We start from the raw sequence: 20,545 nt of genomic DNA, 5'->3' as shown, positions 1-20,545 counted from the left end.
ACATAGAAACTAGTAATTAATGAAAATTTTTAAAATTAACTGTTAAAGGTTAGTATTATTAGTGGACCAGCAGCACGCACAATCATGTGTGCTTACGGATTGTATCCCTTGCAGACTGTATTGATATATATTGATATATAATGTAGGAACCAGAATATTAATCACAGAAAGAAACAACCCTTTTGTGTGAATGAGTGTAAATGGGGGAGGGAGGTTTTTTGGGTTGGTGCACTAATTGTAAGTGTATCTTGTGTTTTTTATGTGGATTTAATTAAAAAAAACAAACAAACAAAAAAAAACGATACTGATAATAAAAAAACCGATACCGATAATTTCCGATATTACATTTTAACGCATCGGCAGACCGATATTATCGGACATCTCTAATTCTCACTAATAACAAGTGCATTTTTCTTGGTAAAAAAAAAAAAGGGACCTTTTTGCTCAATATGTTGAAAAATGTTCTTAAATGAAGTAAATGCTAGTGCCATTATCTTGACATAATGATATGCGCTCGGCATTACATTTCTTGAAACCAGCAAACTTATACTAAAAACTAAATTATTGTTCTTAATGGAAAGGCAACAAGGCAAGCGCTTGTTACTCTTGGGGTCTCCTAGCCGCTCAGGCAAATCATATTGTCTAAAAATGCATTTTTCCATGGATAACATGACATCATCGCGCCAAGTGCGTGCTCTTTCAGTCAATTAGTGCGCATATATACAGCCCGGCCCCCGGCAAAAAAAAATTGTTATTGTAATTTTGAGGGATTTATCTGAATGTGCATGAACTCTTTCTGTTCAAAATTGTTAGAAATGTCAAATGTTTAAATATTAACTGTCAGTTTACTGTACTGTGCCAACTGTACTACTATAGGAGTACGTGTTTTCTATGGTTTCATTGAAAATAAAACAGCAAAGTCCATTTGGCTGTCATCTGTTTTAATTATGAGACACAATTGTGTCAAAATCATGATTTTTTATTTTTTCATGCTTGAAGTAAGAAATTATTACTTTAAAAAAGTAATTTTATACTTGTGAGTGTTGATGACACAGCTTTGCAACACTTGATATTCTAGTTTCTAGCATGTTTTACTCAATATAGGTCATCAAATCTCAGCAACAAGCTGTAATATCTTACTGAGATCATTTAGGACCAAAACCCTTAAAACAAGTAAAACACTCTAACATTAAATCTGCTCAGTGAGAAGAATTATCTTATCAGATAGAAAATAAGCAAATATCACCCTTATTTGACATATTTAATCTTACTTAGATTTCAGTTTTTGTAGTGTAGGTGTGAACACAGTAATTGCAGTCGGCAATGGACCAAATCAGTGTCTTCTTTGGTCCAAACTAGGGTTGTACGGTATACCGGTACTATCAATCAATCAATCAATCAATGTTTACTTAAATAGCCTTAAATCACAAGTGTCTCAAAGGGCTGCACAAGCCACAACGACATCCTCGGCTCAGATCCCACGTCAGGGCAAGAAAAAACTCAACCCAATTGTATAGTATCACGGTACTAATGAATCAAAAACGGTACTATACTCTGTTCGAAAAGTACCGGTTCCCGGGCATGACGGCGCGTGGTCACGTGGTGACATTGCTGGTTTTACAAGCAGAGGAGCATGTTCGGCAGCGCACAATCGCGGAGTACGTACAAGCAGACACAGTGTGTAGACCAGTGGTTCTTAACCTGGGTTTGATCGAACCCTAGGGGTTCGGTGAGTCGGGCTCAGGGGTTCGGCGGAGGTCAAGACACACCCGACTCATCGTGTAAATACAAACTTCTCCCTATCGGCGTATTACGGATACGGCAACATTTGACTGATTTGCAGGTGTGTAGTTTGTTGTGAGTTTATGCACTGTGTTGGTTTTGTTGTTTGAACAAGGTGATGTTCATGCACGGTTCATTTTGTGCACCAGTAATAAAACATGGTAACACTTTAGTATGGGGAACATATTCACCATTAATTACTTGCTTATTAACATGCAAATTAGTAACATATTGGCTCTTAACTAGTCATTATTAAGTACTTAATAATGCCTTATTCGGCATGGGCTTATTATAACCCTAACCCTCTAACCCTGACCCGAACCCTAACCAAATAACTCTAAATTAAGTCTTTGTTACTTAGAATATGTTCCCCATACTAAAGTGTTACCAAAAACATATAACTTTGTCTTGAATTTGAAAAAAACAAAACATTTTATTTGTCACTAAAGAAGGGTTCGGTGAATGCGCATATGTGACTGGTGGGGTTCGGTACCTCCAACAAGGTTAAGAACCACTGGTGTAGACAGAAAAGTGAGAACGGACGCATTTTGGCCTAAAAACTGACGATAAAGGTGAAGCTATAACACTGAAATGCCCAAACATTTAATAAAGTCAAATACAAATAAGGCAGTGAGAGAAGTATCCAACACTTCTCTTTTCTAAAGTAAATCTGTACATCAACACTATGATTTGTCTCAGTGGCTGGACAGGACAGGTTAAAAGAATAAAAATAACATAAGAATCGCTTTTTTGGAACAAATCTATTAAGAACCGTTACAATTAGGAATTGTGATTCATTCGAAACTCTATTTTGTTTTGGCACCCCGAATTAGTATTACCGTATTTTCTGGACCATAGGGCGCACCGGATTAAAAGGCGCACTGCCGATGAGCGGGTCTATTCAGGTCTATTTGATTACAAATTCAGACTGTACTTAAATCAATCAATCAATCAATCATCAATCAATGTTTATTTATATAGCCCTAAATCACAAGTGTCTCAAAGGGCTGCACAAGCCACAACGACATCCTCAGTTCAGATCCCACATCGGGGCAAGGAAAAACTCAACCCAGTGGGATGACAATGAGAAACCTTGGAGAGGACCGCAAATGAGGGCGACCGGTGCAATGGACGTCGAGTGGATCTAACATAATATTGTGAGAGTCCAGTCCATAGTGGATCTAACATAATATTGTGAGAGTCCAGTCCATAGTGGATCTAACATAATAGTGTGAGAGTCCAGTCCATAGTGGATCTAACATAATAATGTGAGAGTCCAGTCCATAGTGGATCTAACATAATATTGTGAAAGTCCAGTCCATAGTGGATCTAACATAAGAGTGAGAGTCCAGTCCATAGTGGATCTAACATAATAGTGAGAGTCCAGTCCATAGTGGATCTAACATAATAATGTGAGAGTCCAGTCCATAGTGGATCTAACATAATAATGTGACAGTCCAGTCCATAGTGGATCTAACATAATATTGTGAAAGTCCAGTCCATAGTGGATCTAACATAAGAGTGAGAGTCCAGTCCATAGTGGATCTAACATAATAGTGAGAGTACAGTCCATAGTGGATCTAACATAATAGTGAGAGTACAGTCCATAGTGGATCTAACATAATAGTGAGAGTCCAGTTCATAGTGGATCTAACATAATAGTGAGAGTCCAGTTCATAGTGGATCTAACATAATAGTGAGAGTCCAGTCCATAGTGGATCTAACATAATAGTGAGAGTCCAGTCCATAGTGGATCTAACATAATAGTGAGAGTCCAGTCCATAGTGGATCTAACATAATAGTGAGAGTCCAGTCCATAGTGGATCCAACATAATAGTGAGAGTACAGTCCATAGTGGATCCAACATAATAGTGAGAGTCCAGTCCATAGTGGATCCAACATAATAGTGAGAGTACAGTCCATAGTGGATCTAGCATAATAGTGAGAGTCCAGTCCATAGTGGATCTAACATAATAGTGAGAGTCCAGTCCATAGTGGATCCAACATAATAGTGAGAGTACAGTCCATAGTGGATCCAACATAATAGTGAGAGTCCAGTCCATAGTGGATCCAACATAATAGTGAGAGTACAGTCCATAGTGGATCTAGCATAATAGTGAGAGTCCAGTCCATAGTGGATCCAACATAATAGTGAGAGTACAGTCCATAGTGGATCCAACATAATAGTGAGAGTCCAGTCCATAGTGGATCCAACATAATAGTGAGAGTACAGTCCATAGTGGATCTAGCATAATAGTGAGAGTCCTATTATCAATCAACAACGGAGCAGCATCTCCTCATTCGTGGCCCACTAGTGTTACAATGCTGGAAATGTGTCCGGGGAAAACCGTCCGACCGGAACTCTCTAATACAGTGGTTCTTAACCTTGTTGGAGGTACCGAACCCCACCAGTTTCATATGCGCATTCACCGAACCCTTCTTTAGTGACAAATAACATGTTTGTTTTTTTCAAATTCAAGGCAAAGTTATATGTTTTTGGTAACACTTTAGTATGGGGAACATATTCTAAACAACAAAGACTTAATTTAGAGTTATTTGGTTAGGGTTAGGGTTAGAGGGTTAGTGCCAGGGTAGAGGGTTAGGGTTATAATAAGCCCATGCTGAATAAGGCATTAATAAGTACTTAATAATGACTAGTTAAGAGCCAATATGTTACTAATTTGCATGTTAATAAGCAACTAATTAATGGTGAATATGTTCCCCATACTAAAGTGTTACCATGTTTTATTACTGGTGCACAAAATGAACCGTGCATGAACATCACCTTTTTTAAAAAACAAAACCAACACAGTACATAAACTCACAACAAATTACACACCTGCAAATCAGTGTGACTTCTGCTGTTGCCGTATCCGTAATACGCCGATAGGGAGAAGTTTTTATTTACACGATGAGTCGGGTGTGTCTCGACCTCCGCCGAACCCGACTCACCGAACCCCTAGGGTTCCATCGAACCCAGGTTAAGAACCACTGCTCTAATACCTAAAGTTCCGTGGGTGAATAATGTAAACTCAGTTTTTAGCGCTTCCATAGCCAGATATAAGTTAGAACTTTATGCTACTTTATATTAGAAATGGCAACAGCGGAGGATGAACGTCCCATAACAAGAAAAAGAAGCTTATCGACTACGGCATCGGCACGGACTACAGTGGCGGACGGGCGCACATTTTCAGGACTAATGCAGATCTCAAATACACATCAGCAGGTGTCAGAAGGTAAGAAAAGTTGGTTTTGCATAATATTGTGAAACAAAACGCCATTGATTGATTTGATTGATTGAAACTTGTATTAGTAGATTGCACAGTACAGTACATATTCCGTACAATTGACCACTAAATGGTAACACCCCAATAAGTTTTTCAACCTGTTTAAGTCGGGGTCCACGTTAATCAATTTATGGTACAAATATATACTATCAGCATAAATCAGTCATCATACAAGTTAATCATCAGAGTATATACATTGAATTATTTACAATCTGGGGGATGGGATGTGGAGGGGTCTGGGTGTGTGTGTGCTATCAGCATGTTTCAGTCATCATACAAGTTTATCATCTGCAGTGTTTCCCATAAACTGCCAAGATATCTGTGGCGGTGGGGGCGTGGCTATGGGCGTGGTCACCATGACATCATGGAGTAATTTGCATAATTTACTACAATGATTTGATTTTCTCTAAAAAGGCTCAAAAAATGTATACTTACTAATTAATAATAACAGTTTTGTTTTAAACGTCCATCCATCCATCCATTTTACAATATAATTACAACACTTTATGTACATATTTATATACATATATACTGAAATATATGTATTAATTGTGGTTCTTACAAAAAATATATCTTATTAAATATAAAAGCTAAAATGTCTCAAAGCTCTGCCCTTTTAATTAGTGCATATTAAATAATTTAACTTTAGCCTACTACTACAACCATATTATTTACCAGCAACATAAAGTGAAACAGAGGCAAAACCGCACTGTTTAGTGCGGTTTTGAAGGAGGATAGAGATGCAAATAATATGTCTGCTAATGGGTGCCATTTTACGGTCCTTGTACACACAGCATTTTAATAATATGTCTGACTACTGTAGCTGTAATGGCCCGACAACCCATCAAGCGGTGCGCCTTCAAAGTCATACTAAAACATTTTGACAGATTTTTGAGTGCCTTGTGTAATGTTCTTTATTTTCAATGGAACCCTTAAAGTTTTGGTGTTGTTTACTGACGTCATATTGCAGTCGACACGTATCTCTTATGTGTGACTGCCATCTACTGGTCACACTTGTCATTACACCATGTACCAAATAAAATTGCTTCGAGGTCAGTAAGCAAAACCAGAATTATTACGTACATAAGGCGCACTGTCGATTTTTGAGAAAATGAAAGGATTTTAAGTGCGCCTTATAGTCCGAAAAATACGGTATATGTTAGTGCTTAATTTTGATCTCAAAATTATGCTGACAATAATAATGTTTATCGGCAAAAATATGTGTGACAATTAGGGCTGCAACTAACGATTAATGTGATAATCGATTAATCGGTCGATTATTACTTCGATTAATAATCGGATAAAAGAGACAAACTACATTTCTATCCTTTCCAGTATAAATAAAGTAGGGCTGCAACAACTAATCGATTAAATCGATTAAAATCGATTATAAAAACAGTTGCCGATTAATTTAGTCATCGATTCGTTGGATGTATGCTATGCGCATGCACAGAGGCTTTTTTTTTTTTTTTATAATTTTTTTTTTTTTTTAATAAACCTTTATTTATAAACTGCAACATGTACAAACAGCTGAGAAACAATAATCAAAATAAGTATGGTGCCAGTATGCTGGGTTTTTTTCAATAAAATACTGGAAAGGATAGAAATGTAATTTGTCTATTTTATTCGATTATTAATCGATTAATCGAAGTAATAATCGACAGATTAATCGATTGTCAAATTAATCGTTAGTTGCAGCCCTAAAATAAAAGTTTATTAAAAAATAATTTAAAAAATAAAATAAAATAAATAAATAAATAAAAATGCCTCTGCGCATGCTGCGCATAGCATAGATCCAACGAATCGATGACTAAATTAATCGCCAACAATTTTTATAATCGCTTTTAATCGATTAGTCGTTGCAGCCCTAGTGACATTACATCGGCCCAGGCCTAGCACTGATTACATTGGAGTCCGATTTAAACATATGCACCTTCAGGCCGGAACGGTTATGACTGCCACACCTTGCAACTTTCCGTTTCTTGTCCAATCAGCAAGAATAATGATGTCACACACTTACATTCATAAAGTTGCGTACATACTACAATAAATCTTTCTGCAAACATCATACTGGCGACATGCTGAGAAACCAGTTTGTGTGGGTTTCAGGGCTGAGGTGAGGTAAGGCCGAGGTCAAATCATTTACTTCAACTCCATGCTGTGCAACCGCACTGCAAAAACTGAAATCTAAATATGTCAAATAAGGGTGATAGTTGCTTATTTTCTGTCCGATAAGATAATTCTTCTCACTGAGCAGATTTTATGTTAGAGTGTTTTACTTGTTTTAAGGGTTTTTGGTCCTAAATGATCTCAGTAAGATATTACAGCTTGTTGCTGAGATGTTATGACCTATATTGAGTAAAACATGCTTGAAACTAGAATATCAAGTGTTGCAAAGCTGTGTCATCAACACTCACAAGTATAAAACTACTTTTTTAAAGTAATAATTTCTTACTTCAAGCATGAAAAAAAAAAAATCACGATGCAGAGGGCATATCATATCACTAGCATATACTTAATTTAAGAATATTTTTCAACATATTGAACAAAAAGGTCTCTTTTTTTCTTTTACCAAGAAAAGTGCACTTGTTATTAGTGAGAATATACTTATTTTAAGGTATTTTTGGGTTCATTGAGGTTAGCTAATTTTACTTGTTTTGGAAAGTCTTGACAAGCTGAATTTTCTTGTTCTATTGGCAGATAATTTTGCTTAGTTCAAATAAAATACCCCAAGTTTTTGTATTTTTTCTTCTTGTTTTTTTAACACTGACTTTTTGCAGTGCGTACGTGAACCAGAAATCAATCTACTTGCACTGCAAAATCTGAAATCTAAGTAAGATTAAAGGCCTACTGAAATGCGATTTTCTTATTTAAACGGGGATAGCAGGTCCATTCTATGTGTCATACTTGATCATTTCGCGATATTGCCATATTTTTGCTGAAAGGACTTAGTAGAGAACATCGACGATAAAGTTTGCAACTTTTGGTCGCTGATAAAAAAAGCCTTGCCTGTACCGGAAGTAGCGTGACGTCACAGGTTGTGGAGCTCCTCACATCTGCACATTGTTTACAATCATGGCCACCAGCAGCGAGAGCGATTCGGACCGAGAAAGCAACAATTTCCCCATTAATTTGAGCGAGGATGAAAGATTTGTGGATGAGGAAAGTGAGAGTGAAGGACTAGAGGGCAGTGGAAGCGATTCAGATAGGGAAGATGCTGTGAGAGGCGGGTGGGACCTGATATTCAGCTGGGAATGAGTAAAACAGTAAATAAACACAAGACATATATATACTCTATTAGCCACAACACAACCAGGCTTATATATAATATGCCACAAATTAATCCCGCATAACAAACACCTCCCCCCTCCCGTCCATATAACCCGCCAATACAAATCAAACACCCGCACAACACACTCAATCCCACAGCCCAAAGTACCGTTCACCTCCGCAAAGTTCATACAGCACATATATTTCCCCAAAGTTACGTACGTGACATGCACATAGCGGCACGCACGTACGGGCAAGCGATCAAATGTTTGGAAGCCGCAGCTGCGTACTCACGGTACCGCGTATCCAACTCAAAGTCCTCCTGGTAAGAGTCTCTGTTGTCCCAGTTCTCCACAAGCATGCGTATCCAACTCAAAGTCCTCCGGGTAAGAGTCTCTGTTGTCCCAGTTCTCCACAGGCCAATGGTAAAGCTTGACTGTCATCTTTCGGGAATGTAAACAATGAAACACCGGCTACGTGTTTGTGTTGCTGCAGCCGGCCGCTAATACACCTCTTCCCACCTACAGCTTTCTTCTTTGCTGTCTCCATTGTTCATTAAACAAATTGCAAAAGATTCACCAACACAGATGTCCAGAATACTGTGGTATTTAGCGATGAAAACAGACGACTTAATAGCTGGCCACAATGCTGTCCCAAAATGTCCGCTACAATCCGTGACGTCACGCGCAGGCGTCATCATACCGAGACGTTTTCAGCAGGATATTTCGCGGGAAATTTAAAATTGCACTTTACTAATCTAACCCGGCCGTATTGGCATGTGTTGCAATGTTAAGATTTTATCATTGATGTATAAACTATCAGACTGCGTGGTCGGTAGTAGTGGCTTCAGTAGTCCTTTAAATATCTCAAATAAGGGTGATATTTGCTAATTTTCTGTCTGATAAGATAATTCTTCTCACTAAGCAGATTTTATGTTAGAGTGTTTTACTTGTTTTAAGGGTTTTGGTCCTAAATGATCTCAGTAAGATAATACAGCTTGTTGCTGAGATTTTATGACCTATATTGAGTAAAACAGGCTTGAAACTAGAATATCAACTGATTATTTCTTACTTCAAGCATGAAAAAAAAAAATCATGATGCCGAGCGCATATCATTATGTCAAGATAATGGCACTAGCATTTACTTCATTTAAGAATATTTTTCAACATATTGAGCAAAAACGTCTCATTTTTTTTCTACCAAGAAAAGTGCACTTGTTATTAGTGAGAATATACTTATTTTAAGGTATTTTTGGGTTCATTGAGGTTGGTTAATTTTACTTGTTTTGGAAAGTCTTGACAAGCCGAATTTTCTTGTTTTTTTGGCTTAGTTCAAATAAAATACCCCTCATTTTTGTATTTTTTTCCCTTGTTTTTTTGAACACTGACTTTTTGCAGTGCGTACGTGAACCAGAAATCAATCTACTTGCTCGACGTACAGTTCGAATTGAAGGGATCAATTGGAGTATTATTCAAACGGTGTAAAGGGTTTGTAGTGTGAAAGCACCCCGAGTTGTTTAGGACAGCTGAGTGTGAAACGCCCCAAAGAAAGTTCTGAAGTCATGAGGCATTACGCAACCCCTAATATCTCTGGTGCCGGGCTGGTGCATACTTGATTGCACCATGCACCACATCATATAAGAAATTGCACATTTTGAACAGTCTGCCTTTAATCAGCAATTTCCTTAGCATGTGTTCTCTCCCATTTCTGCTGGACAAAAAACACACCAAAAAAAAAAAACCAACACACAAAAGCCTCCGGATCGTTTCTCTCATTAAATGCAGAACATCTGGCGAGAGGCCCGGTTGTGCTCATGAGCTGGAAAAGTACTAAGCAGGTCCGCGAAGAAAGGACATGGACTTTACAGAGGATGACTCATTGTAAACAAGATGGAAGGCATGTTCCCTGTCGCCAGCCCGCGGAACATCAGCAGTGTCACCGTGCCCTGCCAGGCGGTAAACAAGCGGCATTGTGTTGTGTCATGGCCAAACAACCAGTGAATGCCGTGTGAAATATTAATACCAGAGCTTTTTTACTCTCGTCTCAAAGACAAGACGTTTGAATTATGCAAGCTTCACTTTTCTTGATTTGTCCGCAAGTTGCCTCCAGTTCAGTGTTTTTCAACCATTTTTGAGAAATTTTTTTCATTGAAAAAATCCGGAGGCACACCACCAGCAGTAATCACTAAAAAACTAAACTCAGTTGACAGTAAAAAGTCGTTGTCGCAATTGTTGGATATGACGTTAAATGCCTACTGAAATGAAATTGTTTTATTTAAACGGGGATAGCAGATCTATTCTATGTGTCATACTTGATCATTTCGCGATATTGCCATATTTTTGCTGAAAGGATTTAGTATAAAACAACGACGATAAAGATCGCAACTTTTGGTATCTGATTTAAAAAAAAGGCTTGCCCCTACCGGAAGTAGCGTGGCGTAGTCAGTTGAACATATACGCAAAGTTCCCTATTGTTTACAATGATGGCCGCCAGAAGTGAGAGAGATTCGGACCGAGAAAGCCACGATTTCCCCATTAATTTGAGCGAGGATGAAAGATTTGTGGATGAGGAAAGTGAGAGTGAAGGACTAGAGGGCAGTGGAAGCGATTCAGATAGGGAAGATGCTGTGAGAGCCGGGGGTGACCTGATATTCAGCTGGGAATGACCACAACAGTAAATAAACACAAGACATATATATACTCTATTAGCCACAACACAACCAGGCTTATATTTAATATGCCACAAATTAATCCCGCATAACAAACACCTAGGTGTTTGTTATGCTAGCTACTAGCTCGGGCTAGTTATAGCTCGAGCGGGTAATATGGACGGGATCCCGTATATATAACCCGCCAATACAATTCAAACACCTGCACAACACACACACTCACTCAGCCCAAAGAACCGTTCACCTAACCCAAGGTTCATAAAGCTTATATATTTAACCAAAGTTACGTACGTGACATGCACGTACGGGCAAGCAATCAAATGTTTGGAAGCGCGCGGGTGGGACCTGATATTCAGCTGGGAATGACTACAACAGTAAATAAACACAAGACATATATATACTCTATTAGCCACAACACAACCAGGCTTATATTTAATATGCCACAAATTAATCCCGCATAACAAACACCTAGGTGTTTGTTATGCTAGCTCCTAGCTCCTAGCTCGAGCTAGTTATAGCAAGCGATCAAATGTTTGGAAGCACAGCTACGTACTCACGGTATCGCGTCTCTGTATCCAAATCAAAGTCCTCCTGGTTGGAGTCTCTGTTGTCCGAGTTCTTCGATCTTGACTGCATCTTTCGGGAATGTAAACAAACACCGGCTGTGTTGTGTTGCTGACTTCCCTCGCAAAATATCCGCTTCGCACCGACAACTTTCTTCTTTGCTTGCTCAGCTTCTTTCTCCATAATGCAATGAACAAATTGCAACAGATTCACAAACACAGATGTCCAGAATACTGTGGAAAACAGAGCTATTTCGTATGGGCTTCAATGGGGAAGCCATACCTCTGTTAAACTGGCTACGTCACGCGCATACGTCATCATACCGAGACGTTTTCAAGCGGAAGTGTGGCGGGAAATTTAAAATTGCACTTTATAAGTTAACCCGGCCGTATTGGCATGTGTTGCAATGTTAAGATTTCATCATTGATATATAAACTATCAGACTGCGTGGTCGGTAGTAGTGGCTTTCAGTAGGCCTTTAAACCATAACCAAGCATGCATCACTATAGCCCTTATTTAGTGAAATGAAAAAGAAATGTAAGACTGCATCAATATACATAAATTGAAGATGCATCAATAATCGATTTTTAATCGAATCGTAGCTTCTGAACCGTAATCGTAATCGAATCGTGAGCTGCCCAGAGATTCCCTCCTCTAATCGTTATCACTGGAGCACTGCAAAAAGTCAGTGTTCAAAAACAAGAAAAAAAATTACAAAAATGAGGGGTATTTTACTTGAACTAAGCAAAATTATCTGCCAATAGAACAAGAAAATTTGGCTTGTCAAGACTTTCCAAAACAAGTAAAATACGCTAACTTCAATGAACCCAAAAATACCTTAAAATAAGTATATTCTCACTAATAACAAGTGCACTTTTCTTGGTAAAAAAAAAAAAAAAAGACCTTTTTGCTCAATATGTTGAAAAATATTCTTAAATGAAATAAATGCTAGTGCCATTATCTTGACATAATGATATGCGCTCGGCATTACATTTCTTGAAACCAGCAAACTTATACTAAAAACTAATTTATTGTTCTTAATGGAAAGGCAACAAGGCAAGCGCTTGTTACTCTCGGGGTCTCCTAGCCGCTCAGGTAAATCATATTGTCTAAAAATGCATTTTTCCATGGATAACATGACATCATCGCGCCAAGTGCGTGCTCTTTCAGTCAATTAGTGCGCATATATACAGCCCGGCCCAAAAGATTTTTAATTGTAATTTTAAAGAATTTATCTGAATGTGCATGAACTATTTCTGTTCAAAATTGTTAGAAATGTTAAATGTTTAAATATTAACTGTCAGTTTACTGTACTGTGCCAACTGTACTACTATATGAGTACGTGTTTTCTATTGTTCCATTGAAAATAAAACCGCAAAGTCCATTTGGCTGTCATCTGTTTTAATTATGAGACACAATTGTGTCAAAGTCATGATTTTTTTTTTCATGATTGAAATAAGAAATTAGGACTTTAAAAAAGTAGTTTTATACTTGTGAGTGTTGAAGACTCAGCTTTGCATCAGTTGATATTCTAGTTTCAAGAATGTTTTACTCAATATAGGTCATCAAATCTCAGCAACAAGCTGTAATATCTTACTGAGATCATTTAGGACCAAAACACTTAAAACAAGTAAAACACTCTAACATAAAATCTGCTTAGTGAGATTGTAAATAATGTAAATAATTCAATGTGATTATCTTGTGTGATGACTGTATTATGATGATAGTATATATCTGATAGTATATATCTGTATCATGAATCAATTTAAGTGGACCCCGACTTAAACAAGTTGAAAAACGTATTCGGGTGTTACCATTTAGTGGTCAATTGTACGGAATATGTGCTTCACTGTGCAACCTACTAATACAAGTCTCAATCAATTAATCAATCAAGTATCTTATCAGACAGAAAATAAGCAAATATCACCCTTATTTGAGATATTTAATCTTACTTAGATTTCAGTTTTTGCAGTGAGGCTAGGAATAGCTAAACGTGCAAGTAGCGGGATACAATAAGCCATGCTAACCGCTAAGCTAGAGCTCTTGAATGCGAACAGATGGGATCGATACAAATATCGACAGTAACGATGACAAGTATAGCATCCGTTTATGGTCGATACAACAGTGATTAGAACAATTTTTTAAAATTACTATCACAAAAAAAATGTTTCCGACATTTTTGTTAAAAAATAAGAAGGACTCTGAGTGCAAAAACCCAATCGGAGTTAATTGCAGTTTTTCTAATTGTTAGTTATTTTACACTTTTATTTTGCTCAGAATGTTGTTTGTAAGAAAAGCAATCAAGAAAATAATTTGAATATTCATTTTCTATTTATAACCTGTGTTTTTGTCTGATTATAACTTTGATCACAAAGTTTAAATTTGACATATCAGTATTGGTATGGCCAATACTGCCCCAGTAACTACACAACCCAAAACCAGTGAAGTTGTCACGTCGTGTAAATGGTAAATAAAACCAGAATACAGTGATTTGCAAATTCTTTTCAACCTATATTCAATTGAATAGACTGCAAAGAAAATATATTTTATGTTCCAACTGGTGAACTTTGTTATTTTTTGCAAATATTAGCTCATTTGGAATTTGACGCCTGCAACATGTTTCAAAAAAGCTGGCACAAAAAAGACTGAGAAAGTTGAGGAATGCTCATCAAACACTTATTTGGAACATCCCACAGGTGAACAGGCTAATTGGGAACAGGTGGGTGCCATGATTGGGTATAAAAGCAGCTTCCATGAAATGCTTAGTGATTCACAAACAAGGATGGGGCGAGGGTCACCACTTTGTGAACAAATGCGTGAGCAAATTGTTGAACAGTTTAAGAACAACATTTCTCAACCAGCTATTGCAAGGAATTTAGGGATTTCACCATCTACGGTCCGTAATATCATCAAAAGGTTCAGAGAATCTGGAGAAATCACTGCACCTAAGCGATTATATTATGGACCTTCGATCCCTCAGGCGATACTGCATCAAAAAGCGACATCAGTGTGTAAAGGATATCACCACATGGGCTCAGGAACACTTCAGAAAACCACTGTCAGTAACTACAGTTCGTCGCTACATCTGTAAGCGCAAGTTAAAACTCTACAATGCAAAGCGAAAGCCATTCATCAACAACACCCAGAAACGCCGCCGGCTTCACTGGGCCCGAGCTCATCTAAGATGGACTGATGCAAAGTGGAAAAGTTTTCTATGGTCTGACGAGTCCACATTTCAAATTGTTTTTGGAAACTGTGGACGTCGTGTCCTCCGGACCAAAGAGGAAAAGAACCATCCGGACTGTTCTAGGGGCAAAGTTCAAAAAGCCAGCATCTGTGATGGTATGGGGGTGTATTAGTGCCCAAGGCATGGGTAACTTACACATCTGGGAAGGCACCATTAATGCTGAAAGGTACATACAGGTTTTGGAGCAACATGTGTTGCCATCCAAGCAACGTTATCATGGACGCCCCTGCTTATTTCAGCAAGACAATGCCAAGCCACATTCTGCACATGTTACAACAGCGTGATTTCTTAGTAAAAGACTGGCCTGCCTGTAGTCCAGACCTGTCTCCCACTGAAAATGTGTGGCGTAATATGGAGCATAAAATAGCACAAGGGAGACCCCCGGACTGTTGAACAACTTAAGCTGTACATCAAGCAAGAATGGGAAAGAATTCCACCTGAAAAGCTTCAAAAATGTGTCTCCTCAGTTCCCAAACGTTTACTGAGTGTTGTTAAAAGGAAAGGCCATGTAACACAGTGGTAAAAATGCCCATGTGACAACTTTTTTGCAATGTGTTGCTGCCATCAAATTCTAAGTTAATGATTTGCAAAAAAAAAAAGTGTTTCTTTTTTCTTTTTTTTTTAATAATAAAAAATAAATAAATACATAAAAAATAAAAAAAATAAAAAAATAAAAACATTTGTGTTTCTTAGTTCGAACATTAAATATCTTGTCTTTGCAGTCTATTCAATTGAATATAAGATGAAAAGGATATGCAAATCATTGTATTCTGTTTTTATTTACGAATTACACAACGTGCCAACTTCACTGGTTTTGGGTTTTGTACTTGGTATCGGATCGATACCCAAAATTGTAGTATCGCCAAAAAAGAACACATTAAAAATAAGTGCTTATTACATTTAAACAGAAGTGTAGATAGAACCACGTTACAAGAGACAGTAAATTACCAAGTAGATGAAGAATCATTTGAAGAACTAATACAAGTGGAAGTGAGGCAATACGTTACTGCACATGTCAGCAGCCTTTTAAACCCCTTTTGAAATGCTTCTATTATCATTCATACGCCCGCATGAGTCTGCAATATATATATCACCACATAGATTCCAGGCCGTGTTCGCCCATCCCTAACACTTGGCGAGCGCACATAAACGCTGAATCACCGCTAAGTGAGCCTGATGGGATCCGCAGATAAGAAATCCATCCTCATCACAACAGAGGGTCAAGCACTTTTTTTCGTTCTTTTTTTTTTTTTTTTGGGCATCCAGCCCGGGTGCCTGGGAAATAACGTTTCTATTTGACGTCGCATTGGACAGAAACCTAAAACTCGGCAACTCGGCAGCAACCCCTCGCCAAATCTGCAGTCGTGATCAAAAGTTGACATACACTTGTAAAGAACATAATGTCATGGCTGTCTTGAGTTTCCAATCATTTCTACAACTCTTATTTGTTTGTGACTTAGTGATTGGAGCACATACTTGTTGGTCACAAAAAAAACATTCATGGAGTTTGGTTCTTTTATGAATTTATTATGGGTCTACTGAAAATGTGAGCAAATGTGCTGGGTCAAAAGTATACATACAGCAATATTAATATTTGCTTACATGTCCCTTGGCAAGTTTACCTGCAATAAGGCGCTTTTGGTAGCCATCCACAAGCTTCTGGTGGAATTTTTGACCACTCCTCTTGACAAAATTGGTGCAGTTCAGCTAAATGTGTTGGTTTTCGTGACATGGACTTGTTTCTTCAGCATTGTCCACACGTTTAAAGTCAGGATTTTGGGAAGGCCATTCTAAAACCTTCATTCTAGCCTGATTTAGCCATTCCTTTACCACTTTTGGGGGGGCGTGTTATTTACAGCTGGAATTCACCAACTCAAGTATTTCATATATATTTCATGTATATATATATACATATATGTATGAAATACTTGACTTTCAGTGAATTCTAGCTATATATATATATATATATATATATATATATATATATATATATATATATATATATATATATATATATATATATATATATATATATATATATATATATATATATGTCTTAATTAGATTATCCAAAAAATAGTGCTCGATACCGTGGTAGAGCGTAATATGTATGTGTGGGAAAAAATCACAAGACTATTTCATCTCTACAGGCCTGTTTCATGAGGGGTTTCTTCAATCCTCAGGAGATTTTTTTTTTTTTTTTTTTAAATCTTCACTCCTCAGGAGATTTTTATTTATTTAAAAAAAAAAAAAAAAAAAAATCTCCTGAGGATTGAAGAAACCCCTCATGAAACAGGCCTGTAGAGATGAAATAGTCTTGTGATTTTTTCCCACACATACATATATATATATATATATATATATATATATACATATATATATATATACATATATATATATATATATATATATATATATATATATATATATATATACATATATATATATACATATATATATGTATATATATATATATATATATATATATATATATATATATATATATATATATATATATATATATATATATATATATATATATACATATATATATACATATATACATATATATACATATATATACATATATACATACATATATATATACATATATATACATACATATATACATATATATACATACATATATACATATATATACATACATATATATATATATATATATATATATATATATATATATATATATATATGTATGTATATATATATATATATATATATATATATATATATATATATATATATATATATATATATATATATATATATATATATATTTTATTTACATAGAAGAAAAAAAAATACTTGAATTTCAGTGTTCCAGTGGCTATCCATTAGATGGCAGTATTGTCCTGTTTAACTTCTCCGTTCATGATGAGTATATCATTTCGGCCGCCATGTCTGTAATTTCCTCGTTCTTCGTGTCCTTGTTATGTGCGCAGTTGTGCACTCTCTAAAAGCCCTAGATGTTATGACGTCTTTGGGCAGGCAAGCTGTTTTATATTGTGGGAAAGCGGACGTGAGAACAGGCTGTCCCCACTCAGTCTCAGGTCCGCATTGATCTGGAGGTTGGGTCTTGGGCGCAGTTGGGTGTTCCAACAGGACAAACACACGTCAAAAGTGGTAAAGGAATGGCTAAATCAGGCTAGAATTAAGGTTTTAGAATGGCCTTCCCAAAATCCTGACTTAAACGTGTGGACAATGCTGAAGAAACAAGTCCATGTCAGGAAAACCAACACATTTAGCTGAACTGCACCAATTTTGTCAAGAGGAGTGGTCAAAAATTCAAGCAGAAGCTTGTGGATGGCTACCAAAAGCGCCTTATTGCAGTGAAACTTGCCAAGGGACATGTAACTAAATATTGACGTTGCTGTATATATACTGTTGGAACACCCAACTGCGCCCAAGACCCAACCTCCGGGCTGATGATTTTAGGTTGTCCTGAAGAATTTGGAGGTAATCCTCCTTTTTCATTGTCCCATTTACTCTCTGTAAAGCACCAGTTCCATTGGCAGCAAAACAGGCCCAGAGCATAACACTACCACCACTATGCTTGACGGTAGGCATGGTGTTCCTGGGATTAAAGGCCTCACCTTTTCTCCTCCAAACATATTGCTGGGTGTTGTGGCCAAACAGCTCAATTTTTGTTTCATCTGACCACAGAACTTTCCTCCAGAAGGTCCTATCTTTGTCCATGTGATGTCAGATGAAACAAAAATTGAGCTGTTTGGCCACAATACCCAGTAATTTTTCAGGACAACTTATAAATCATCAGCCCGGAGGTTGGGTCTTGGGCGCAGTTGGGTGTTCCAACAGGACAATGACCTCCAAACACATGTCAAAAGTGGTAAAAAAATGGCTCAATCAGGCTAGAATGAAGGTTTTAGAATGGCCTTCCCAAAGTCCTGACTTAAAGGCCTACTGAAAGCCACTACTAGCGACCACACAGTCTGATAGTTTATATATCAATGATGAAATCTTAACATTGCAACACATGCCAATACGGCCGGGTTAACTTATAAAGTGCAATTTTAAATTTCCCGCTAAACTTCCGGTTGAAAACGCCTATGTATGATGACGTATGCGCGTGACGTCACTAGCTAAACGGAAGTATTAGTACCCTATTGAATCCAATACAAAAAAGCTCTGTTTTCATCTCATAATTCCACAGTATTCTGGACATCTGCGTTGGTGAATCTTTTGCAATTTGTTTAATGAACAATGAAGACTGCAAAGAAGAAACTTGTAGGTGGGATCGGTGTATTAGCGGCTGGCTGCAGCAACACAATCAGGAGGACTTTGACTTGGATAGCAGACGCGCTATCCGACGCTAGCCGCCAACCGCACGGATGATCGGGTGAAGTCCTTCGTCCTTCCGTTGATCGCTGGAACGCAGGTGAGCACGGGTGTTGATGAGCAGATGAGGGCTGGCGTAGGTGGATAGGTAATGTTTTTAGCATAGCTCTGTGAGGTCCCGTTGCTAAGTTAGCTTCAATGGCGTCGTTAGCAACAGCATTTTTAAGCTTCGCCAAGCTGGAAAGCATTAACCGTGTATTTACATGTCCATGGTTTAATAGTATTGTTGATTTTCTGTCTATCCTTCCAGTCAGGGGCTTATTTCTTTTGTTTCTATCTGCATTTAAGCACGATGCTATCACGTTAGCTCCGTAGCTAAAGTGCTTCGCCGATGTATTGTCGTGGAGATAAAAGTCACTGTGAATGTCCATTTCGCGTTCTCGACTCTCATTTTCAAGAGGATATAGTATCCGAGGTGGTTTAAAATACAAATCCGTGATCCACAATAGAAAAAGGAGAGAGTGTGGAATTCGAGTGTCCGCCCTGAGATCGGTAGGTTGGAGTTCAAATCCCAGCCGAGTCATACCAAAGACTATAAAAATGGGACCCATAACCTCCCTGCTTGGCACTCAGCAACAAAGGGTTGGAGTTGAGGGTTAAATCACCAAAATGATTCCCGGGCGCGGCGCCGCTGCTGCCCACTGCTCCCCAAGGGGATGGGTCAAATGCAGAGGACAAATTTCACCACATCTAGTGTGTGTGTGACAATCGTTGGTATCTTTAATCTTTAATCTTAATCTTTAATCCAATGAGCCAGCTTGTACCTAAATTACAGTCAGAGCGAAAAAAGATATGTCTTGAACTGCACTCTAGCGTTCCTCATCCACGAATCTTTCATCCTCGCTCAAATTAATGGGGAAATCGTCGCTTTCTCGGTCCGAATCGCTCTTACTTCTGGCCGCCATCACTGTAAACAATAGGGAACTTTGCGGAAATGTTCAGCTGACTACGTCACGCTCCTTCCGGTAGGGGCAAGGCTTTTTTTTGTCAGATACCAAAAGTTGCGATCTTTATCGTTGTTGTTCTATACCAGGGGTCGGCAACCTTTACCACTCAAAGAGCCATTTTGGCAAGTTTCACAAATTAAAGAAAATAATGGGAGCCACAAAAAAAAAAAAAAATTTTTTAAATGAAAAACACAGCATACAAAGCTTTAATTGCTTTGTGCTATGTTAACCAGGGGTCTCCGACACACGCACCGGCACGCACTTTAATATGGAAATTTGATGTCAGTGCGGCCCGCGAGATTTGAATCAATGGCGCTTGATAGCGTCATACTTGCCAACCCTCTCATTATTTCCGGGAGACTCCCGAATATCAGGGAGTGATGGCACTGCCTTTGGTGCACTC

General features: G+C 37.8%; 1 protein-coding gene across 1 annotated transcript in view; it reads right to left on the bottom strand.

The window, feature by feature from the left end:
• zcchc24 (zinc finger, CCHC domain containing 24) overlaps window positions 1-20,545 on the bottom strand; it is a 126,572-nt gene that overhangs the window by 92,248 nt on the left and 13,779 nt on the right. The window lies entirely within an intron of this gene.

The sequence above is a fragment of the Entelurus aequoreus genome, linkage group LG09, assembly GCF_033978785.1.
Source record: "Entelurus aequoreus isolate RoL-2023_Sb linkage group LG09, RoL_Eaeq_v1.1, whole genome shotgun sequence".
NCBI lineage: Eukaryota > Metazoa > Chordata > Actinopteri > Syngnathiformes > Syngnathidae > Entelurus > Entelurus aequoreus.
This window is presented reverse-complemented; position numbering and strand designations above follow the sequence as displayed.